Below are 26183 nucleotides of genomic sequence, written 5' to 3' on the forward strand. Positions count from 1 at the left end.
GCGAAGCTGTTGTCTGTAGTAAGAAACACCTGTGGGATGGTGCAAAGGAAATCTTCATTGTTTACACTTGGGTGCCCAGTTGGCATGAGACCTGAATTTTTCCTTCATAAAGAGAGGGAAAACTTCTGACCTTGGCTCCTTTTAATACCCTCCCCCTCAGGGGATAGAAAGAGCAGTGATTCAGTGGTAGCAGGTCAGTGTTCACAATTGGTGTTTCAGTTTTTGTAACCAAGTCATGGTGCAGTATTCCTTGTAAAGGCTTTTTCTGTGCTGAATAGTCCTGGAGTATACTGTCCATGCTTGATCCATCTGCCTTAGAGAATGAAGACATGTCAATCAGCCACAGGAGGGAGATAAGCTGGCTACACACCAGAGACATTACCAGTGCCAGTCAAGAAACAGGCACTCATGGATAGGAGGGTCATCCTTCATTTGGGAAAAAGTCTGCAAAAGGTCTACATATTTCCTTCTGAAAGGGGAAAATCTTCTGGCTTTGGGTTTTTTCCTGCCCTTCCCATCATAGGATCAATGCCACCGTGATTCAGAGGTAGTGAGTCCATAACCCAGGCTATTGCTCAAGAGTTTGAAACTGCTCCTGTGGTGCATTATTGCATTAGAATGGCCACTTTCCACACTGACTAGGTCCTGGAACATACCTTGTATGTGTGGATTGTATGTTTTTCAGAATGAAGTCATTTAAATTGTCTGGTGAGAAAGGAAACCTGTCTCACCATCATTGCTCTTACACCAGCCAGCCAAGCACTAAGTGCTCTCTGATAGCAGGGCAATCTTTCCTTTGGGTTGTCAGAAACTAATGACTCTTGGTTAGCACAGAACCAGAGTGAGAACTAACAACCAGTCCCTGGGAGCTCACTGTGTGACTGACAACCTCACTGCCTTGGCCTGCAAACCAAGTCGAAGTTAGAAATAGCAATGGAATGGGACGGTCTTTATGGACAGCCAAAGTTTTCATTTTAGATGAGAATGGAGTAAAGCTGAGAGTGAAATGTCTCACTTGATCTGTCCTTGCACAGAAATGAGGCCAGCTCCCTCCCAACACCTCTGGCTCTACCAACACACAAATATTCTTTGCTGGGTACTTTCCACTGATCTAATCTAATGTCAATATAGATCTGGAAGGCAAGTTGCCAGGGCTCCTATGGCCCAACCTATTCTGTTGTCACATGAACTCATCCACAATCCTTAATTAAAATAGGAGGGAATTGGTCTGAACAATTGGCCCTGATTGGCCCATAGGAGATTCTAGTGTTTTTTTTTTTAATTTTTTAATGTTTGCTTATTTTTGAGAGAGAGAGAGACAGAACATGAGTAGGGGAGGGGCAGAGAGAAGGAGATACAGAATCCAAAGCAGGCTCCAGGCTCTGTGCTGTCAGTACAGAGCCCAGGGCAGGGCCAAAACTCATGAACTGTGAGATCATGGCTTGAAATGAAGTCGGACACTCAAATGTTTGAGCCACCCAGGGGCCCGGGAGATTCTAGTTTTAAAAATAGTAAAATGATGGAAATAGATATACAGAAGGACAATGTTCTTTACTAGAGATGAGAATGGGACAAATCAGAAGATGAAATGCCTAGAACAACCTCTCAGCAAGCTGAATTTCTCATAAATAAGAATCACATATGAGCTAAGGCAAAGGGAAACCTCCATGGTTTACTGTGGGAGCCCTATTGCCAAGATAACTGTATTTTACTTCCAAAAGAGAGAGAAAGCTTCTGGAGTTCACTGTTTTCCTTTCCCATCCTGTAAGTGTTTAGAGGCTGCAGTGATTCAGGGATAGCAGGTTTATGCTCCAGGATAATACTCAAATGTTTGGAACTGGGCTGTGGTGCAGCAGTTCTTGAGTGGTCTCTTTCTAGGCTAACCAGGTCCTTGAGAATACCGCACAGAAGAAAACCAACTGCTTTTAGAGTGAAAGAATCTTTAGTGGCCAGGGAGAAAGACAAGTTGGCTAACCATCATTTCTTATATCAGCCAGCCAAACACCAATACTCCCAGGAAGGCAATTTTTCCTTTGGGATATCAGAAAATGATTGCTCTTGGTTAACACAGACCAGAGTTGGAGCTCATTAGAAAGGGCTAGGTGTTCACTATGGGAGGGACAGCATCATTGTGTTTGCCTAGGACCCAATACTTAGTTATCAATACAGCAAGGGAATTGGGACAGGTACAAACAGGGCCAAAGTTTTTCATTTCAGCTTACAATGGGATAAATTTTCATTTATCCTATGTGTGTAGCTTCATGTTCCTCTTGTCCCATAAGTGAGGATAGCTCCCTCCCAATATCTCTGACCCTGAATACACATTAGCACTCCTGTTGGGCACCTTGAAATGCCCTGGGCTTACCTTTGTCAACATAGGACTGAAAGGCCATTTTTGAGGGACTCTGTGGTCGAATGTATCCAAGACTGACAAGAACTTGTGCAGACTCTCTAGTTAAGAGCAGAGAAAATGGCGCTGAGACTCCATCCCTGAAAAGACAACAGAAATAACTTAGCTTGAGAAAGAGAAACAGGATGAAGAAGTATACAAAGAAGGCCAAAGTTCTTTATTACAGAAGGGAATGGGATATAGCAAAACATGATGGTGGTCTCAGGAGTAAGACCAATTTGTGGGCTAGGACAAAGGGAAACCTAGGTACACCTGGGACCCCTACGGATGAGAAGCTTCCATTGCTTTTTCTGGCATTGATTTTTTCCCTGTCCTTTGAGGCAGTAATTATTCCAAGTTAGCAGGTTCTGACTTGTGACTCAGGTTTTTGGGAAATGGCTCTCTGGTGCACTAGTCCTTGAATGGGCTGTTTCTGCACATAGCAGGTCCTGAAAAATACTGCAAATGGTTGAAGTGTCTGCTCCTCAGAATGAAGGCATCTGTAGCAGCCAGTGGTTGGAGTTCTGCCTCTAACCATCACCATGCCATCTACAGCCTTTTTAAGCACCAAGTCATCAGTGACAGGTCATCAATTAATCCTTTTGTATATTAGAAACTCATTGCTTTCAGTTAGCATGGGAGCAGAGTGGGAGCTCTCCACCAATCTCTGATTTTTTACTGAGTTATTGGCAGGTCCACTATGCCTGGTGGCAACCAAGATACAATTAGAAAAACAGAAAATGGAAATAGACACATGAAGGGTCAAAATTCTTCATTTCCTATGAGAGTGGGATCAAGCTGAGAATAAAGTGACTAGTATAATCTTTTTGAAGCTGGCTGTCTTCAGAATAAGAAGCACCTCTATATTGGAGAGAGGGGGAAATATCACTGGTTCTACCTGAAAGCCCAGTCCAGAGGTAGCTTTCATCTGAAAGTCAAATGAGAATGGGATAAACTGATTCTGGGAGCGGAAGATGGCAGCGTATGAGGACGCTGGGCTCACCACGTCCTGTGGATCACTTGGATTCCACCCACACCTGCATAAATAACGAAGAAAACCACCAGAAGACTAGCAGAACAGATTCTCTGGAGCCAAGCATAGACGAGAGGCCCACAGAAGAGTGTAGGAAGGGCAGAGAGGTGGTGCGCGCTACACGGACTGGTGGAAGGGAGCCAGGGCGGAGGGACAGCCCACCGGCAAAGCAGAGCCCCCGAGTCTGGCTTACAAAAGCGGAGGGGCAAGACAGAGTGTGTTCTGACAGCAAGCGGAACTTAATATCCGGAAGGTTATAAGTTAACAGCTCTGCTCAGAGAGCGAGAGAGCTAGAGGACAATGGGAAGGAGAGTTGTTGAGCTCCGGATGACAGAGCGTAACATGGCAGGGAACAAAGGCGCTCGCCAGCGCCATCTCCCTCGCCCATTCCCAGCCAAAATCCCAAAGGGAACCAGTTCCTATCAGGGAACTTGCTTGCACCGTGCAGATACCCAATGCTGTGCTTCTGCAGATCCATCCCTCCAGTGGCAGGTCTGACTCCCTCCCGGTGCCACAGGGCCCCTCCCAAAGCGGATCACCAAAGGAAAAGAGAGCTGAGCCTGCCCCTCCCGCCCCTGTGCACCTTGCCGATCCACCCCAGCTAATACGCCAGATCCCCAGCACCACAAGCCTGGCAATGTGCAAGTAGCCCAGACGGGCCACGCCACCCCAAAGTGAATCCTGCCCCTAGAAGAAGGGAAGAGAAGGTACACACCAGTCTGAATGTGGCCCCAGCGGTGGGCTGGGGGCAGACATCAGGTCTGACTGCGGCCCCGCCCACCAACGCAAGTTATTCAAGACAGCACAGGGGAAGTGCCCCGCATTTCCGAACCACTCCAGGGACTATCCAAAATGACGAAATGGAAGAATTCTCCTCAAAAAATCCTCCAGGAAATAACGACAGCTAACGAACTGATCAAAAATGATTTAAACAATATAACAGAAAGTGAATTTAGAATAATAGTCATAAAATTAATCGCTGGGCTTGAAAACAGTACAAAGGACAGCAGAGAACCTATTGCTACAGAGATCAAGGGACTAAGGAACAGCCAGGAAGAGCTAAAAAATGCTATTGAATGAGCTGCAAAATAAAATGGAGATGACCACAGCTCGGATTGAAGAGGCAGAGGAGAGAATAGGTGAACTAGAAGATAAAATTGTGGAAAAAGAAGCTGAGAAAAAGAGAGATAAAAAATCCAGGAGTATGAGGGGAAAATTAGAGAAATAAGTGATGCACTAAAGAGAAATGGTCTACGCATAATTGGTATTCCAGAGGAGGAAGAGAGAAGGAAAAGTGCTGAAGGTGTACTTGAAGAAATAATAGCTGAGAACTTCCCGGATCTGGGGAAGGAAAAAGGCATTGAAATCCAAGAGGCACAGAGAACTCCCTTCAGACGGAACTTGAATCGATCATCTGCATGACATATCATAGTGAAACTGGCAAAATACAAGGATAAAGAGATAATTCTGAAAGTAGCTAGGGATAAACGTGCTCTAACATATAAAGGGAGACTGATAAGAGTCGTGACGGATCTCTCTACTGAAACTTGGCAGGCCAGAAAGGAATGGCAGGAGATCTTCAATGTGATGAACAGAAAAATATGCAGCCAAGAATCCTCTATCCGGCAAATCTGTCATTTAGAATAGGAGAGATAAAGGCCTTCCCAAACACACAAACACTGAAGGAATTCATCACCACTAAATCAGCCCTACGAGACATCCTAAGGGGGATCCTGTGAGACAAAGTACCAGAGACATCGCTACAAGCATGAAACCTACGGACATCACAATGACTCTAAACCCATATCTTTCTATAATAACACTGAATGTAAATGGACTAAATTCTCCAACCAAAAGACATGGGGTATCAGAATGGACAAAAAAACAAGACCCATCTATTTGCTGTCTACAAGAGACTCATTTTAGACCTGAGGACACTTTCAGATTGAAAGTGAGGGGATGGAGAACTATCATGCTACTGGAAGTCAAAAGAAAGCTGGAGTAGCCATACTTATATCAGACAAACTAGACTTTAAATTAAAGGCTGTAACAAGAGATGAAAAAGGGCATTCTATAATAATTACAGGGTCTATCCATCAAGAAGAACTAACAATTATTAATGTCTCTGCACCAAATAAGGGAACCACCAAATATATAAAACAATTACTCACAAACATAAGCAACCTTATTGACAAGAATGTGGTAATTGCAGGGGACTTTAACACCCCACTCACAGCAATGGATAGATCATCTAGACACATGGTCCATAAAGAAACAAGGGCCCTGAATGATACATTGGATCAGATGGACTTGACAGATATATTTAGAACTCTGCATCCCAAAGCAACAGAATATACTTTCTTCTCGAGTGCACATGGAACATTCTCCAAGATAGATCACATACTGGGTCACAAAACAGCCCTTCATAAGTATACAAGAATTGAGATCATACCATGCATACTTTCAGACCACAATGGTATGAACCTTGAAATCAACCACAAGAAAAAGTCTGGAAAACTTCCAAAAGCATGGAGGTCTAATTAGAAATCAGTTGTGAGGGTAGAAAACAACCTTCAGGTATGCTCACTGGGAATTAATTAGTGCTCTCTGTGTGACTTTTTTTGTTTTGTTTTTTACTGCTGACTGTGGCCCTGAAGGCCCCATATCCATCAGCTTTTGCCTTAGAGTGAGCATGTCTCCCAATATCTCCTGCCCCTACGGACAAACGATCCTCTTGTGCTGAACACATTCAAGTCCCCCATACCTCCTGTTCCCAAGGTAGATCTGGCAGACACCCCAGGAGCACCTGTTCCACATGCTATTCAAAGTTTATGGGAACTTGGCGTGATTCCACAATTAAAATTGGAGAAAAAGCCTGACAAACTCTGGCACTGAATGTCTTCCCGTGAACACACGGTTAGGATAAGTGTAAGGGAGTTGAAAATGATACATTGAGGGCTAAATTTCTTCATCACAGTTGAGAACAGAATGAAGCTGTAGATAGTGTTACGAGCACAATTCCTGGGCATGTTTGGTGTCTAAGGGGTAATAAAGACCTGTGACTTGCAGAGAAGGGGATCATCCACCAGCTTTGCTAACCATGGAGTCCTGTGAACAAAATCATGCACACCAATCTCAGTAAGGTCAGGAATGTGTCAAGCTATATCACCAGATTTGAAGCCCTTCTCATCTGTGGTTAGAGGCGGTTGTGACTCCAAGGTAGGATCTTGCTCCTGGGAAGTCTGCAGGATCTGGCCTGGTATTTTAGTCTTTGAGTATTTTGTTCCATCACCTGCTCCATGAATGGACTTAACATCATGAACCCTGTCTCATGTGGTAGGTAGCTCAGGCTTTCCTGAAAGGGGTAGACACAGGTCTATATCCCATGCCAACAGAAACCTGCCAAACAGAGTTCTTACCAACAGAAGGGCAAGCTCTACTTTCAATATCAGATTAATTGCTCTGTGAGAGCATATGGTATAAGTGGTGGCAGAATTACTGGACGCTGTCTGAATGACAGCCCTGTAGTTCCTGAATTTGACTCTGGGCCCTTACTCCAGAAATGAGACCAGATCCTTTCCAACATCATCTTCCCCTGTATTCCTGCAAACCTCTTGTGCTGAACAGTTTCAAATGCCCTGTGTCTCCTTTTGCCAAAGTAGGTCTTGCAGAAGGGTTCCATGAACTCCTGTTACCCAGGCTCTCCTACAACACTTGGAACTAGTCACAACTCCATAATTAAAATAACAGAAAATGCTCCTAGATTATCTCTGCTAATTCCCCATAATGAAGTCCTTATTAATAAAAAGGCAAAGGAGGGGCACCTGAGTGGTTCAGTTGGTTGGGCATCCGACTTCAGCTCACACGTGATCTCATGGTTTGTGAGGTTGGGCCCCGCATCAGGCTCTGTGCTGACATCTTGGAGCCTGAAGCCTGCTTCAGATTCTGTGTCTCCTCTATCTCTGCCCCTCCCTGGCTGACACTCTGTCTCTCTCTCCCTCGAAATAAACATTAAAAAATTAAAATAAATAAATAAAAAGGCAAGAGAATCTGAATGGATGTACTAAGCGCCAAATTTCTTCATCTCAGATTAAAATGGTATAAAGCTTTGAATAAACTCACTAGGAATTTTTCCTGGACAGGGTTGGTGTCATTGGAGTAAGAAACTTCGGTGGGCCAGGTCTAAGGGGGATATCCATTAGCTACACTTGGGAGCCCTGTGTGCAAAAATCCTGCATCCTGACATCAGACAAAGCAGGAAGTCATCAGGCTATCACTGTTTTCCATTTCTTCTCTTCAATGATAGAGCAATGGTGATTTCGGGGCTCTTTTCTTGCTCCTGGCTAACACCCAAGTCTGTGGAAATGGGCTTTGGTCTTTTAGTTATTGAGTTTATTTTTTCTATCCTCTTGTTTCTTCAAAGTATGGACTTTGCATGGGCAAACCATTAGTATAGCTCAGGATATAGGAAGCTCAGGCAGCCCAGGAGGTGGGTAGAGAGTAGGGAGTGACCAAACTGGGACAACGCAATCCTGCCAAGCACTGAGATCTCAGTAACAGAAGGACAAATTTTCTACCCCAACATCAAAACTAATTGCTGTGTGGCAGCACACCACCAGAGTGTGAACTCACCTAGAATTTCTTGTCACTGAGGATAGACCAGATGCTCCTGACTCTGACCCCTGATCTCAGTCTCTTCTTGCCCCTGAAGAGAAGTATGTTCTTTCTGGCACCACCTGCATTGAAGTGCATTTTTTTTATATTCTCGACTCTGTTTGAAATCTAACCTAATTGCTTTGCAGTAAGATACCTTTCTTTGGATTGTATTAAACACAGACACATCACTCTTTGTTTTTATGTCTTCAGCTATGTGGACATGGTAATAACACCTTTTACTAAAGTAGGAACCCTTCCAGAGGTTGAGCTTTGAGTAATTCTGTGTCATCTCCAAACAGGTAACTGATTTCTGACACAGAGACATAAATTCACTTGAAAGACAGTATGTCATTTGTGGTTCCTGGATTTGTCAAATATACTATCATCTAGGAATGATGAGTTTTTATATTTTGAAACACTTCTGACTGGAAAATGTCATAAAGAAACATTGAAACTTCGTGATAACACATCCTTCTTTCATTTTTTTCTTCATTTATTCTAGATATTTTAGTGGCAAATATTTGATTTTATTCTACTGCTGAAATGTAAGCATAAAGACAAAATAAAAACAAGCATTCTTGGGATGGGTGAGTCAGTAAATCGTTAGGCATTTTTTCTTTTTTTTTTTTTAAGGGATTTTTTTGAATATGTTCAACCATAATGCCTCCAGCTTTGCTTTTTTTTCAGGATTGCTTTCGTTATTCAGGGTTTTGTGATCCCATACAAATTTTAAGATTGTTTTACATCTGTGAAGATTCTGGTGGGTTTTGATAGGGAATGAGTCTCGTTCTTGGTTGTCTATCTCTCTCATTTTTTCCCTTTATTTGTTTCTTAAATTTCTTATATTATTGAAATTACACAGTATTTGTCTTTCTCTGACTGACTTATTTCACTTACTGTTTATACCTTATAGCTCCATCCATGACCTTGAAAATGGAAAGATTTCATTTCTTCTTATGCCTGAATAGTATTAATTGTGTGTATATATCACATCTTCATCCATTCATCTAATGATGGATACTTGAGCTATATCCATATCTTGGTTATTGCAAATAATGTTGCTATAAACGTACAGGTGCATGTGTCCTTTTGAATTAGTGTTCTTTTATTCCTTGGGTAAATACCCAGTAGCGCTACTGCTGGATCATAAGGTAGTGTATTTTTAACTTTTTAAGAATCTCCATATTGTTTTCCACAGTAGCTGCACCACTTTTATTCCCAAGATAAAGGAACTCCTTTATCTCCACATCCTTGCCAACACCCAATGCTTCTTTTGTTTTTAGCCATTCTGACAGGTGTGAGGTGGCCTCTCATTGTGGGTTTCATTTACATTTCCCTAATGATACATGATGATAAGCATCTTCTCATGTATCTGTTGGACATCTGTATGTCTTCTTTGAAGAAATGTCTGTTCACGTCTTCTGCCCAATTTTTAATGGGATTATTTGTTTTGCGGGTCTTATATCACTTCTTTATATATTTGGATATTAGCCATTTATCAGATATGTCATTTGCAAATATCTTCTCCCATTCCATAAGTTTCTTTTTAGTGGTGTTGTTTCCTTCACCGTGCAGAAGCTTTTTATTTTGATATAGTCCCAATCGTTTATTTGCGCTTTAGTTTCTTTTGCCTTAGGAGACATATCTTCAAAGCAGTTGCTGTGGCTGAAGTCAAAGAAGTTACTACCTGTGTTCTCTTCTAGGATTTTTATGGTTTCAGGTCTCACATTTATGTCTTTAGTCCATTTTGTGTGTATTTTTGTGTATTGTGTAAGTGGTTTACTTTCATTCTTTTGCATGATACTGTCCAGTTTTCCTAACACCATTTGTTTAAGAGACTGTTTTTCCACATTGTGTATTCTTTCTTGCTTAGTTGAAGATTAATTGGCCACATTATTTATTGTGTTCACTTCTCGGTTTTCTATTCTGTTTTTTTAATCTGTGTGTCTATTTTTGTGCCCATACCATACTGTTTTGATCACTAAAGTTTGAAATACAACTTGAAGTCTGGAATTGTGATGCATCCAGCTTTGCTTTTCTCTTTCAGGATTGCCTTGGCCATTTTGTGTCTTATAGTTCCATAGTATATTACTTTGGGAAGCATAGACATTATAACCATAATTTTTATTGTGACCCATGGGCATAGAATGTCTTTACATTTCTTTCTGTCATCTTGAATTTCTTTCATCAGTGTTTTATAATTTTCAAGATATAGGTCTTTCACCTGTTTGGTTAGGTTTATTCCTAGATATGCTGTTATACTGATAACAATTGCTACTCCATTCTCTCACTCAGGTCTAAAATGGGTCTCTTGTAGGCAGCATATGGATGAGTCTTGTTTTTTTATCCATTCTGCTTCCCTATGTTTTTGATTGGATCATTTAGCTTATTTACATCTGAAGTAATTATTGATAGGCACATATTTATTGCCATTTTATTACTTGTTACATCATTTAACCGAACCCATTCCTTCCGCAGGGTTTAGATATATGTAATATATTTTATATCCTTTTTTTGAGTTCCTTGACTATTTTTTTTTTACAGAAAAATTCATTTAATCACTTATGTGTTTCCTACCTCTATACTGACACTTTTGGTATCTCCATTCCACTGAAAGTGTCCCTTTTAATATTTCTTGAAGATCTGATTTAGTGATCATGAACTCTTTAGTTTTTGGTAGTCTGGGAAAGTCTTCTATTTTGAACGATACTTGTGCTGGATATACTTGACTACAGAACCCGACCTTAAGGCTGACGCTTACACTGACACATGCACTCAACTGTGCCCTTCTTGTAAGCATTAGCACTGCCAGCAAATAGGCTTTTACCATTTCCCTTGCACTAGCTCTAACCCAAAGCATAGGCATTACCCAAAGTAGGGCAAAGGGCCCTTCTATGGCCTAAATGCTAGTTCTGAGGAAACAATGGATTTGGGACACATGACTAATGCAAAATTACTCAGCCAGGAACAAAGAAGGATACAATGCCATTTTCAATGAATGAGATCCAGCCAAAATTTATGATTATGAATGAAAACCTAACTGTAAACCACAAAATCAACCTACTCTTGAATCCATAACAAAAGTCTGATGCGAACCTTAAATTTAGACCACAATTTAGCCTTTCATGAAGGGTTCTGCACTGCTGAGGGATATATCTCTACCACCTATTTGGCCATAACCCCGACCCTAGTCACTGTTACTACACAGGCCCATTCCAAGGTAGAAAAAAAAGGGAATTTGGGGCACAAGACAAATGCAAGATTACTCAACCAGGAAAGGAAAATAAAGCTGTGCCACTTGCAATGGCTAGGATGAAGCCCAAAGGTAGGACTGTGGGCAAACACCTACCACTAACCCACACCATCACCCTAACCTTAAGTAGGATCAATAGGCCTGACCCCCACCCTAACCCTAGCCCTCAACTCAGCCCTTTGAGGAGTGCTCTTCACTCCTGGTGGATAGATCGCTACCATCTCCTGGCCTCTAATAGCTAACTCTAGCCATGGCTCTGGCCCTACCCAAGCCCAAATCTCAGGTCAGAGGTAACAACACACTGGGAGCATATGTCTGACCTAGGATTACTCAGTCACAAACCAAGAAGGAAATCGTTCCATTTGCAACAACCAGGATGGAGCAGAGAGTTTGATTCTAGGAGAATTTTTACACTAACTCACACCATCAGCATAGCCCTGAACTCGAATCCTAAGCCTGACCATCTCCCTAAAACTGACACCCAACTCAGCCTTCAAGGGATGGCTTGGAGTTGCTGGCAGATAGGCCTCAATCATCTCCCCAGCCCTAAATCTAACCCTGAGCCATGGCTCTGGCCGTACCTGGTTCCAGATTCCAGATTTGAGGAAAAAAAGGAATTGGGACACAGAACTGATGCAAGAGGTTACTCAGCGGGGTGCCTAGTAGGAATTGATGCCATTTTCCATGACCAGGATGGGACAAGAGAGTAGGATTGGGAGCAAAACCCAAAACAACCCACACCAACAGTCTAGTGCATGAATCTGACTCTTAAGCCTCGCCTTCACCCTGCCTATCACCTTATCTCCGGGTAAGGCTTTGCCTTGCTGGCAGATAAGCACCTGCCATTTCCTGGGTACTAACCATAACCCTAACATTGGCCTGGGGTTCTGACCTGACCTGAATCCTATGTCTGAGAAAACAACCAATTTGGGACACATGACCATGGCAAGATTATTCATTCATCTAGGAACAGAGAAGAAATCACTGCCCCTTACCACAACTGTGGTAGAGCTAAAGAGTATGATTTGGACTGAAAATCTAACCAGACTGGCCCCAATCATACCATCCTTACACCTGAGCCCTGTCTGACCCAGATCTTAAACCTCCCCATAAAATGAGCCCTCAGGGAGGGGGTACAGTGCCCTGCCAGCAGATAGGCCCCTACCAATTCCTGGGCCTTAACCCAAACCCCTGGCCATGGATGTGGCCTTCCCTAGGTCCACATTCCAAGTCTGAAGAAACAAGGGATTTGAGACACTAGACTGATTCAATTTGACTTAGCCAGGGACACAGTGGGAAACTGTGCCATTCATTGGCCACAACCAGGATGGAGATAGTATGACTCTGCAGAAATGTGGCCCTAACCCACAACATGTCTGGCCCCAGAAGCTGAAACCTAAGCCCAACCCTTACCTGTCACCCTCAACTGAGCCTTCCAGGAAGGGCTGAGCACTGCTGATGAATAGGCCCGTGCCATCTCCTGGGCCCCAACCCTAATCCTAATCAGGGCTCTGTACCTGCCCAAGCCCAAATCCCAGGACTAAGGAAACGACGGATTTGGAACCATGACTGATGCAAAGTTGCTTGGCTAGGCTCATAAGAAGAAATGGTGCTATCTGCAAAGCCTGAGGTGGAGACAGAGAATATGATGCTGAGTGAAAACCTGACCATAACCCACACCAACAGCTTATCCCTGAAGTCAGCTGTGAGGCTGACCCTCACACTGGCACCTGCCCTCAAATGGGTCTTTCATGTAGGTCTTCACACTGCAGGCAAATAGGCTTTTACCGTTTTCTTCACCACAACCCTAAGCTTAGCGCTGGCCCCGGCTCTACTTCGACCTGAGTGCTAGTTTGGAGGACACAACTAACACATGACTGATGCAAGATGACTCTGCCAGGAACAAAGAAGGATAGGGTGTCATTTGCAACAATCAAGATGAAGCCAGAGTAAGATTCTGAGCAAAAACTTAATCATAGAGCACAATATGAGCCCAGCCCTTGCACAAGAAATCAAAGTCTGAAGCACACCCTAACATTCGCCCTCAACTCGGCCTTCCATGGAAGGTTCTGCACTGCTGGTAGACCAACCCCTACCATATGCCTTGCCCTAACCCTAACTCTTGTCATGATTCTGTCCTTACTCAGGCCTGAATCCCAGATATGACCAAAAAAGAATTTGGGACACAAGGCTGACAAAAGATTACTCAGCCAGGAAGGGAAAAGTAAGTGGTACAGTTTTCAATGACCAGGATGAAACTCAAGCATAGGATTCTGGGCAAACAACTATTCCTAGGCCTCACCATCACCCTAGCCCTGAACACAATCACTTAGTCCTGATACTCATTGTAACCTTAGTCTTCAACTCAGTCCTTTTGAGAGTGTTCTGTGCTGATGAACAGGCCACTACCATTTCCAAGTGCCTAATGCTATGGCTCTGGCACTATCCAGGCCTCTCAGGTCAGTGGTAACAACACGTTGGGGGCACATGCCTGATGCAGAATTACTCAGCCACAAACCGAGAAGGAAAGTGTGCCATTTTCAAGAACCAGGATGGAGCCAGAGTGTTTGATCCTGGGGGAGAATCTTACCCTAAACCACACCATCAGCATAGCCCCTGAACACAAATCCTAAGCACAAACTTCCCCCTAAAACGCCCTCATCTGAGCCCTCAGGGGAGGGTTCTTCACTTCTGGCAAGCCATGGTTCTGGCCCTACTTTTTTCCAGATTCCAGATCTGAGGAAGGGGATTTGGGACACAAGACAGATGCAAGATTACTTGACCAGGTGCCCAATAGGAATAGACGTTATTTGCCATGACCAAGATGGAGGGAGAGAGTAAGATTCAGAGTGAAACCCTACCCCTAACCCACACGAACAGCTTAGCCTCTGAATCTGACCCTTAAGCCTGACCTTCACCCTGCCCATCGTCCTCTGGGTAGGAAACATAAAAGAAGAATGAAATTTTTGTAAAAAAAAAAAAAAAGAACTCATAAAAGAAGTATATGAAATATAATAACATATCCCTAAAACTTGTGGAGAAAATCACCAAAGAAAATCAGCAAAATATGAAAGAGAGAATGTCAAGAAAGGATCAGAGAAATTCTTCAGAAAAAAATTACAAAACAAGTAATAAAATGAGAATGAATATGGATGTATCAAAAATTACTTTGAATGTAAATGGGCAAATAATTCAATCAAACACAAGGATGTAGAATGGATAAAAACAGGACCCATCTACATGCTGCCTACAAGAGACACAATTTAGACCTAAAGACACCTGTAGATGAAAAGTGAGAGGAGAGAATAGCATTTGTCATGCAAATGGTTGTCAAAAGAACGCTGGAGTAGCAATTAGTATATTGGATAAAATCAGTCTTTAAAACAAAGACTATAACAAGAGACAAAAATGACACTTTCTCATAATAAATGGAAGGATCCAACAAACAGATATAATTGTAAATATTTATGCATCCAACTTAGGAGAATCAAAATACATGAAACAGTTAACCAATGAAGGAATTAATTGATAAAACTAGTAGGGGACTTGAACACCCCACTTACAGTAATAAAATACAGAAAAAAAAACAGATAAAAATAAAATAAAATAATAAAATAAAAAATAAAATAAATAAAATAAAAAATAAAAAAAATAAAATAAAAAACAGAAAAATACATATTCTTTATAAGTGCACATCACATCACATGTTAGGTCACAAAATAGATCTCAACAAATACAAAAAACTGGTCATTCCTTGCGCCTTTTCTGACCCACAATGCTATGAAACTAAATTCAACCACAGAAAAGAATCTGGAAAGATGACAAACACATGGAGGTTAAATAAAATGCTACTAAACAATGAATACGTCATGAGAAAAAAAAAGAAAATTTAAAAATGCATGGAAAAAAGAGAATGAAAATATAATGGTCCAAAACTTCTGGGATGCAGCAAAACCAGTACTAAGAGGGAAGTTATACTCATACAGGCTTTACCTCAAGGTGAAAGAGAAATCACAAATAAACATCCTAACCTTGCACCTAAAGAAGCTAGAAAAAGAACAAACCTAGATACAGCAGAAGGAAGGAAATAAATATTAGAGTAGATATAAATGATATATAAATTTTAAAAAGGAAATAAAAACTAAAGAAGATAGAAATGAAACCAGATTCTGGCTCTTTGAAAAAAATCAAAGAAATTGGCAAACTTCTAGTCAGACTTACCGAAAAAAAAGGGAAAAGAAATAATGAAAGAAAGAAAAAGAAAAAGAACTAAAATACATACAATCACAAATGAGAAAGGAGGAATAACAACCAACTGCACAGAAATACAATCAAAAGAGGATATTATGAAAAAAATACATGCCAAAAAATTGCCAACATACACATATAAACAACCAAAACTGAAACAGGAGGAAATAGAAAAGTAAGACTGACAATCAGTAAAGAATCAAGTCATTAATTAAAAACTCTCACAAGTAAAATCCAGAACCAGATGGTTTTCCAGGCAAACTCTACCAAACCATTAAATGAGACTTACTACCTATGCCTTTTAAACTAGTCCTAAAAACAGAAAAGGATGAAAACTGAATCGATTCTTTGACGACAGGATTACCCTAAAAAAAGAGGTGAAGACTCCACTAAAAAAGAGAAGTACAGGCCACTATCCCTGATGAACATACATGCAAAAATTCTCAATACAATAATAGCAAACGTAATTAAACAATGCGTTAAAAATCAACCAAAGGGGCCCCTGGGTAGCAGAGTCATAAACATCCATCTTCAGCTCAGATTACAATCTCACACTTCGTGGTTTCAACCCCCGCATTGGGCTCTGTGCTGACAGCTTGGAGCCTGGAGCCTGCTTTGGATTGTGTCTCCGTCTCTCTCTCTGCTCCTCTCCCACTCATGCTGTGTCTTTTTCTCTATCAAAAATAAACATTAAAACAATCATTCGCCATGATCAACTAGGATTTATTCCTGGTCACAAGTGTGGTTTAATATTTGTGAGTAAATCATAGTGATACATGGGTCCATTATATACGTGATGGATCAAGGGGTATACTTGTCATAATGAGAGCAGGGTGATGTATGAAATTCTACACTGATAACTAATATAATTTGCATATTAACTAACTAGAATTAAGGGGTGAAAAATGAAAAAACCTTCTAAAAAGAAAATTAAATGAGGTCATTTACTCGGTGAACTACAAGAGAACAGAGTTATGGCACTGTTGTCATGCCTGCAGTGGGTTAAGTAAGCTACCTTGGAGGAAGTTATAGTGTCCTCTAAGGCATACAGCACAGAGACTCCTCCACATGTGGCCAATTCCTGCTATCTTTCATTGCAGAAATAGCAATCATTGTGCAGGAATTGAAGAAGGATCAGGATGACAATATTTTACAGATAAAGGAGAGTTAAAAATTGAAAGTCAGTGGGAAATATTCTGTGCATGCCATCCTGGGCCTTTACTTGTGAATTCTCTTGACCCACCTCAAATACAGGATCACTTTGCATGAATTCCTTGAATCACCATCCATTCTTGCTCTGTAACCCGCACTATATCTTTATTAGTGACCATGACAAAACATGAGCTGTGCCCATATGGAGATCACTTCCAATGAGGAAGACAGAAGTGAAAGGGAGAGGGTCCATGTTGTTAGCAGGGATATATATATTATATATAAGCAAGCTACAGGCTCTGAGCTGTCAGCACAGAGCTAGACGGAGGGCTCAAACCCATGAACCATGAGATCATGACCCGAGCTGAAGTTGGACACTTAACCAACTAAGCCACATCAGTTGCCTCGGAAAAATATATTTTTATATTGGACAAAAGTTGTGTGATAATGTCACCTGTGTACTTATTCCTAGAACAAAGACTTAAGCTGGAGTGGACCAGGGATGTGTCTTGCAATTTGTCTCACCAAATTATAGCGTGTTGGCAGAAATATTTTAGGCCTCTTTAATTTTTCCAAGGGCTTCTCTAATTCTGTGGCACTTCTCGGGAAAACTCCACTGTGCCATTTTCCTTATTGACTTTCCCTTCTTTGTTTATGAAACAGCTCAAACAACCCAGGTTAAATTTCCCAGCAGCTTTCTGTATTACTTGGAAAGACAAAATAAGGATAATGATGAAAATAAAAATCCTGACATTCAAAGACAATCACAGCCTAAACATCCAGTGCTCTTTTTCTACATATGAGCATTTTTTTCTACATAACTTTTTCTACATATGAGCAGTTTTTTTCCACAGAGTGGAATCACAATGTGAATTTGGTTACTTGGTTGGGTAAACTGTTTTGTTTTTGTTTTGTTTTTATTTTAACTGAGTAAACCCTACTCCGTATCTTTAAATATCGAATTATATTGGTGTTAAATTTTTCTTTTATTCTACTCATCATAGGAAAAAAAGTCACCTGTTGACAGTGTCCTAAATAGTACACAGAAAGAACAAGTAACCATGGAAGGAGGAGTGCTTTCCAGCATTTTCCTTAAAAAATCATAACAGAGTGTCTGCCCCAGTTTGCATTCCAACCCACGGTGCAAGAGTGTTCCCCTTTCTCCATATCTCACTAACAACTGTTTTTTCTTGTGCGATTAATTTTAGCCATTCTAACAGGTGTGAGGTTTTGCTTTACAATCCCTAATGAAAAGTGATGTTGAACATCTTTCCATGTGTCTGTTAGCCATCTGGAAGTCTTCTTTGAGAAAGTGTCTATTCATACCTTCTGCCCATTTCATAACTGGGCTGTTTGTTTTTTGTGTGTTTTTTGATAAGTCGCTTCTAGATTTTGGATTCTAACCCTTTATCAGATATGTCATTTGCAAATATCTTCTCCCATTCTATAGTCTGATTTGAATTTTGTTGTTTCCTTCACTGTGCAGAAGCTTTTTATCTTGATGAGAATAATACCCAGGCATCAAAAAGCATGGATTCTTGCCATTTGTAACTGCATGGATGGAATTAGAATGTATTATGCTAAGGGAAATGAGTCCATTTGAAAAGACAAATATCATACCATTTCACTTCTAGGTAGAATTTAACATATGGGAAGGTGTGGAAGAAAAGAGATGGAGACTCTTAAGGATAGAGAAAAAACTCTGGGTTAATGGATGGAAATGGGTGAGAGATGGGCTAGATGAGAGTTGGGTATCAAGGAGGGCGCTTGATATAAGCACTGGATGTTATATGTAAGTGACGAATCACTGAATTCTACTTCTGAAACCAACATGCTAACTACATTTAAGAAAAGAAAAAAAAAATTAACAGCCCACTCACTTGTTCATGGTCCATTAAAGAGTTTTGACAACAGGGTGAGATATTCTGTCTGACACCATCATTTTACATGGCTGTATCATGGTCCTGCTGCCAGAGGAAAGGGTTCCTCTCTGTCTGAGGAGCTGTTCCATTCAGGGCTCTTAGTGTCAAAGTGAGAAGACACAGGGGAGGTTCCGGAAGATGGCGGCGTAGGAGGACGCGGGGCTCACAGCGCGTCCTGCCGATCACTTAGATTCCACCTACACCTGCCTAAAGAACCCAGAAAACCGCCAGAGGATTAGCAGAAGGGAGTCTCCGGAGTCAAGCGCAGACTAGAGGCCCACGGAAGAGGGTAGGAAGGGCGGCGAGGCGGTGCGCGCTCCACGGACTGGCGGGAGGGAGCCGGGGCAGAGGGGCGGCTCGCCGGCCAAGCAGAGCCCCCGAGTCTGGCTGGCAAAAGCGGAGGGGCCGGACGGACTGTGTTCCGACAGCAAGCGCGACTTAGCGTCTGGGAGGTCAGAAGTTAACAGCTCTGCTCGGAAAGCGGGAAGGCTGGAGGACAAAGGGAGGGAGAGCTGCTGAGCCCCCGGACGGCAGAGCTCAGCTTGGCGGGGAACAAAGGCGCCAGCGCCATCTCCCCCGCCCATCCCCCAGCCAAAATCCCAAAGGGAACCAGTTCCTGCCAGGGAACTTGCTTGCTCGGAGCAAACACCCAACTCTGTGCTTCTGCGGAGCCAAACCTCCGGCAGCGGATCTGACTCCCTCCCGCTGCCACAGGGCTCCTCCTGAAGTGGATCACCTAAGGAGAAGCGAGCTAAGCCTGCCCCTCCAGCCCCCGTGCACCTTGCCTACCCACCCCAGCTAATACGCCAGATCCCCAGCAACACAAGCCTGGCAGTGTGCGAGTAGCCCAGACGGGACACGCCACCCCACAGTGAATCCCGCCCCTAGGAGAGGGGAAGAGAAGGCACACACCAGTCTGACTGTGGCCCCAGCAGTGGGCTGGGGGCAGACATCGGGTCGGACTGCGGCCCCGCCCACTAACTCCAGTTATACACCACAGCACAGGGGAAGTGCACTGCAGGTCCTCACCACGCCAGGGACTCTCCAAAATGACCAAACGGAAGAATTCCCCTCAGAAGAATCTCCAGGAAATAACAACAGCTAATGAACTGATCAAAAAGGATTTAAATAATATAACAGAAAGTGAATTTAGAATAATAGTCATAAAATTAATCGCTGGACTTGAAAACAGTATACAGGACAGCAGAGAATCTCTTGCCACAAAGATCGAGGGACTAAGGAACAGTCACGAGGAGTTGAAAAACGCTTTAAACGAATTGCAAAACAAAATGGAATCCACGATGGCTCGGCTTGAAGAGGCAGAGGAGAGAATAGGTGAACTAGAAGATAAAGTTATGGAGAAAGAGGAAGCTGAAAGAAAGAGAGATAAAAAAATCCAGGAGTATGAGGGGAAAATTAGAGAACTAAGTGATACACTAAAAAATAAATAATATACGCATAATTGGTATCCCAGAGGAGGAAGAGAGCGGGAAGGGTGCTGAAGGGGTACTTGAACAAATTATAGCTGAGAACTTCCCTGAACTGGGGAAGGAAAAAGGCATTGAAATCCAAGAGGCACAGAGAACTCCCTTCAGACGTAACTTGAATCGATCTTCTGCACGACGTATCATAGTGAAACTGGCAAAATACAAGGATAAAGAGAAAATTCTGAAAGCAGCAAGGGATAAACGTGCCCTCACATATAAAGGGAGACCTATAAGACTCGTGACTGATCTCTCCTTTGAAACTTGGCAGGCCAGAAAGGCTTGGCACGATATCTACAGTGTGCTAAACAGGAAAAATATGCAGCCGAGAATCCTTTATCCAGCAAGTCTGTCATTTAGAATAGAAGGAGAGATAAAGGTCTTCCCAAACAAACAAAAACTGAAGGAATTTGTCACCACGAAACCAGCCCTACAAGAGATCCTAAGGGGGATCCTGTGAGACAAAGTACCAGAGACATCACTACAAGCATAAAACATACAGACATCACAATGACTCTAAACCCGTATCTTTCTATAATAACACTGAATGTAAATGGATTAAATGCGCCAACTAAAAGACATAGGGTATCAGAATGGATAAAAAAACAAGACCCATCTATTTGCTGTCTACAAGAGACTCATTTTAGATCTGAGGACACCTTTAGATTGAGAGTGAGGGGATGGAGAACTATTTATCATGCTCCTGGAAGCCAAAAGAAAGCTGGAGTAGCCATACTTATATCAGACAAACTAGACTTTAAATTAAAGGCTGTAACAAGAGATGAAGAAGGGCATTATATAATAATCACAGGGTCTATCCACCAGGAAGAGCTAACTATTATAAATGTCTATGCGCCAAATACCCGAGCCCCCAGATATATAAAACAATTACTCATAAACATAAGCAACCTTATTGATAAGAATGTGGTCATTGCAGGGGACTTTAACACCCCACTTACAGAAATGGATAGATCATCTAGACACACAGTCAATAAAGAAACAAGGGCCCTGAATGATACATTGGATCAGATGGACTTGACAGATATATTTAGAACTCTGCATCCCAAAGCAACAGAATATACTTTCTTCTCGAGTGCACATGGAACATTCTCCAAGATAGATCATATACTGGGTCACAAAACAGCCCTTCATAAGTTTACAAGAATTGAAATTATACCATGCATACTTTCAGACCACAATGCTATGAAGCTTGAAATCAACCACAGGAAAAAGTCTGGAAAACCTCCAAAAGCATGGAGGTTAAAGAACACCCTACTAACGAATGAGTGGGTCAACCAGGCAATTAGAGAAGAAATTAAAACATATATGGAAACAAACGAAAATGAAAATACAACAATCCAAACGCTTTGGGATGCAGCGAAGGCAGTCCTGAGAGGAAAATACATTGCAATCCAGGCCTATCTCAAGAAACAAGAAAAATCCCCAATACAAAATCTAACAGCACACCTAAAGGAAATAGAAGCAGAACAGCAAAGGCAGCCTAAACCCAGCAGAAGAAGAGAAATAATAAAGATCAGGGCAGAAATAAACAATATAGAATCTAAAAAAACTGTAGAGCAGATCAACGAAACCAAGAGTTGGTTTTTTGAAAAAATAAACAAAATTGACAAACCTCTAGCCAGGCTTCTCAAAAAGAAAAGGGAGATGACCCAAATAGATAAAATCATGAATGAAAATGGAATGATTACAACCAATCCCTCAGAGATACAAACAATTATCAGGGAATACTATGAAAAATTATATGCCAGCAAATTGGACAACCTGGAAGAAATGGACAAATTTCTAAACACCCACACTCTTCCAAAACTCAATCAGGAGGAAATAGAAAGCTTGAACAGACCCATAACCAGCGAAGAAATTGAATCGGTTATCAAAAATCTCCCAACAAATAAGAGTCCAGGACCAGATGGCTTCCCAGGGGAGTTCTACCAGACATTTAAAGCAGAGATAATACCTATCCTTCTCAAGCTATTCCAAGAAATAGAAAGGGAAGGAAAACTTCCAGACTCATTCTATGAAGCCAGTATTACTTTGATTCCTAAACCAGACAGAGACCCAGTAAAAAAAGAGAACTACAGGCCAATATCCCTGATGAATATGGATGCAAAAATTCTTAATAAGATACTAGCAAATCGAATTCAACAGCATATAAAAAGAATTATTCACCATGATCAAGTGGGATTCATTCCTGGGATGCAGGGCTGGTTCAACATTCGCAAATCGATCAACGTGATACATCACATTAACAAAAAAAAAGAGAAGAACCATATGATCCTGTCAATCGATGCAGAAAAGGCCTTTGACAAAATCCAGCACCCTTTCTTAATAAAAACCCTTGAGAAAGTCGGGATAGAAGGAACATACTTAAAGATCATAAAGGCCATTTATGAAAAGCCCACAGCTAACATCATCCTCAACGGGGAAAAACTGAGAGCTTTTTCCCTGAGATCAGGAACACGACAGGGATGCCCACTGTCACCGCTGCTATTTAATATAGTGCTGGAAGTTCTAGCATCAGCAATCAGACAACAAAAGGAAATCAAAGGCATCAAAATTGGCAAAGATGAAGTCAAGCTTTCGCTTTTTGCAGATGACATGATATTATACATGGAAAATCCGATAGACTCCACCAAAAGTCTGCTAGAACTGATACATGAATTCAGCAAAGTTGCAGGATACAAAATCAACGTGCAGAAATCAGTTGCATTCTTATACACTAACAATGAAGCAACAGAAAGACAAATGAAGAAACTGATCCCATTCACAATTGCACCAAGAAGCATAAAATACCTAGGAATAAATCTAACCAAAGATGTAAAAGATCTGTATGCTGAAAACTATAGAAAGCTTATGCAGGTATTTGAAGAAGATATAAAGAAATGGAAAGACATTCCCTGCTCATGGATTGGAAGAATAAATATTGTCAAAATGTCAATACTACCCAAAGCTATCTACACATTCAATGCAATCCCAATCAAAATTGCACCAGCATTCTTCTCGAAACTAGAACAAGCAATCCTAAAATTCATATGGAACCACAAAAGGCCCCGAATAGCCAAAGTAATTTTGAAGAAGAAGACCAAAGCAGGAGGCATCACAATCCCAGACTTTAGCCTCTACTACAAAGCTGTCATCATCAAGACAGCATGGTATTGGCATAAAAACAGACACATAGACCAATGGAATAGAATAGAAACCCCAGAACTAGACCCACAAACGTATGGCCAACTCATCTTTGACAAAGCAGGAAAGAACATCCAATGGAAAAAAGACAGTCTCTTTAACAAATGGTGCTGGGAGAACTGGACAGCAACATGCAGAAGGTGGAAACTAGACCACTTTCTCACACCATTCACAAAAATAAACTCAAAATGGATAAAGGACCTGAATGTGAGACAGGAAACCATCAAAACCTTAGAGGAGAAAGCAGGAAAAGACCTCTCTGACCTCAGCCGTAGCAATCTCTTACTCGGCACATCCCCAAAGGCAAGGGAATTAAAAGCAAAAGTGAATTACTGGGACCTTATGAAGATAAAAAGCTTCTGCACAGCAAAGGAAACAACCAACAAAACTAAAAGGCAACCAACGGAATGGGAAAAGATATTTGCAAATGACACATCGGACAAAGGGCTAGTATCCAAAATCTATAAAGAGCTCATCAAACTCCACACCCGAAAAACAAATAACCCAGTGAAGAAATGGGCAGAAAACATGAATAGACACTTCTCTAAAGAAGACATCCGGATGGCCAACAGGCACATGAAAAGATGTTCAACGTCGCTCCTTATCAGGGAAATACAAATCAAAACCACACTCAGATACCACCTCACGCCAGTCAGAGTGGCCAAAATGAAGAAATCAGGAGACTATAGATGCTGGAGAGGATGTGGAGAAACAGGAACCCTCTTGCACTGTTGGTGGGAATGCAAATTGGTGCAGCCGCTCTGGAAAGCAGTGTGGAGGTTCCTCAGAAAATTAAAAATAGACCTACCCTATGACCCAGCAATAGCACTGCTAGGAATTTATCCAAGGGATACAGGAGTACTGATGCATAGGGGCACCTGTACCCCAATGTTTACAGCGGCACTCTCAACAATAGCCAAATTATGGAAAGAGCCTAAATGTCCATCAACTGATGAATGGATAAAGAAATTGTGGTTTATATACACAATGGAATACTACGTGGCAATGAGAAAAAATGAAATATGGCCTTTTGTAGCAACATGGATGGAACTGGAGAGTGTGATGCTAAGTGAAATAAGCCATACAGAGAAAGACAGATACCATATGGTTTCACTCTTATGTGGATCCTGAGAAACATAACAGAAACCCATGGGGGAGGGGAAGGAAAAAAAAAAAAAAAAGAGGTTAGAGTGGGAGAGAGCCAAAGCATAAGAGACTGTTAAAAACTGAGAACAAACTGAGGGTTGATGGGGGGTGGGAGGGAGGGCAGGGTGGGTGATGGGTATTGAGGAAGGCACCTTTTGGGATGAGCACTGGGTGTTGTATGGAAACCAATTTGACAGTAAATTTCATATATTAAAAAATAAAAAAAAAAATAAAAAAAAAAAAAAACAAAGTGAGAAGACACATGCTTACATGAATTCTTTATGCAAATCTCTAATCACTGTCTTTGGTTTCTAGAAGCAGGCCCTTCCGTACCAAAATCAAGGTAATGGCAGCTGAAATAATGACAACAGTCATCCTCCAGTAAGAGAGTTGAGGCCCCTCTTACTACTAAAAAATGAGTGCCCTTATCTCTAATGCACAATAAGGGGTCTAGTTTTAGGGCTTTGTTGAAATATTTTTGCTCGTTTGGTGGATGAGAAATTACACCAAATCCCTTGTCCTATATTGACTTTTCTAATGACGAGTGAGGCTGGATGCTCAAAACTTACAGCCATTTCCAAAATGTAATCACTGTTCTCAGTTCTCGGGTGAACCAGCTGAAAACACACCACTGGAATTCGCCATGGGACACACAGTGATCCATGGCCAGCCAGTAAACTTTACTCCTTGTGAAACCACTAAGCTGTTAATGACTGCCTCCTAACCAGTGGAGCACAGTTGGAGTGATGGCAGGTCAGTTTCAAGATTTCATGAAATAAATTCTGTCAGTGTCTTCTTTGTTCTGTGTCCCATCTCTATGTCCTCTCTACTCCTTTTTCTCTCTCCAATGTTTCCTTCTCTCTCTCTCCCCCCCCCCCTCCTCTTCTCTCCCTGTCTCTCTTCTACCCATGGAAATGGGGGATCAAACACTTAAGGCTTTAAGACCCTTATAGAGGAGAGAAAGATACAAGTTCCCTGATCAAAAGTTTGGAATAGGCTCTCAGTTCAAACTGAATTCTGACATTACCCATGTGAGTGAGCTTGGGAATATCACCCTGTTGAATCTCCTTTGAGACCACAGCCCTGACTTCATAGAGACTTTGAGGCAGTGTTACACAGCTATGCTGTGCCTGGATTCCTCTGCCACAAAAATTGTGAACTATTAAATATTTGTAGTTTTAAAAGTCAAGGTATTTAAATAATGCTGTCACAGAAGAATGAACAAGTAACAGTTTACTAGGTCCCAGCATCGGGTTTATGCTTTGGATCCTCCCTGCCTCTCCCCTCCCAGGAACCCACAGCCACATGTTCCACCTTTCTAATGTTTCTAATGGACAAATTCAATTCTGTCTCCTGGTCTCTGCACCAGGAGTATCTTCTCCTAGACACATGACGGACACATGCAGTGTGGTTTCCTCTTATGCTGGCCCCAGCAAATGTCACCTCTGTGAGGCCTCTCATACTCTCCAGTGACTCCCCAGCCTGTCCCCACAGCACACTTGCTCTTTTCACTATTATAGTTCTTGCCTTTTCTTCATATGTCTTGTCTTTCATACCATTGTCCATCTCCCCTCCAGACTGTGAAGACCTGGCAGGCAGGGACCACTTTGTCATTGTAAGCCTTGCACTTAGATTCACCAGATCCCCAAGCACAAGGTAAGTGCTTGGAGCAGTTATTTAATGAAGAAATAGGACT

Source organism: Panthera leo, chromosome C1 (assembly GCF_018350215.1).
Source record: "Panthera leo isolate Ple1 chromosome C1, P.leo_Ple1_pat1.1, whole genome shotgun sequence".
NCBI classification, from domain to species: Eukaryota; Metazoa; Chordata; class Mammalia; order Carnivora; family Felidae; genus Panthera; species Panthera leo.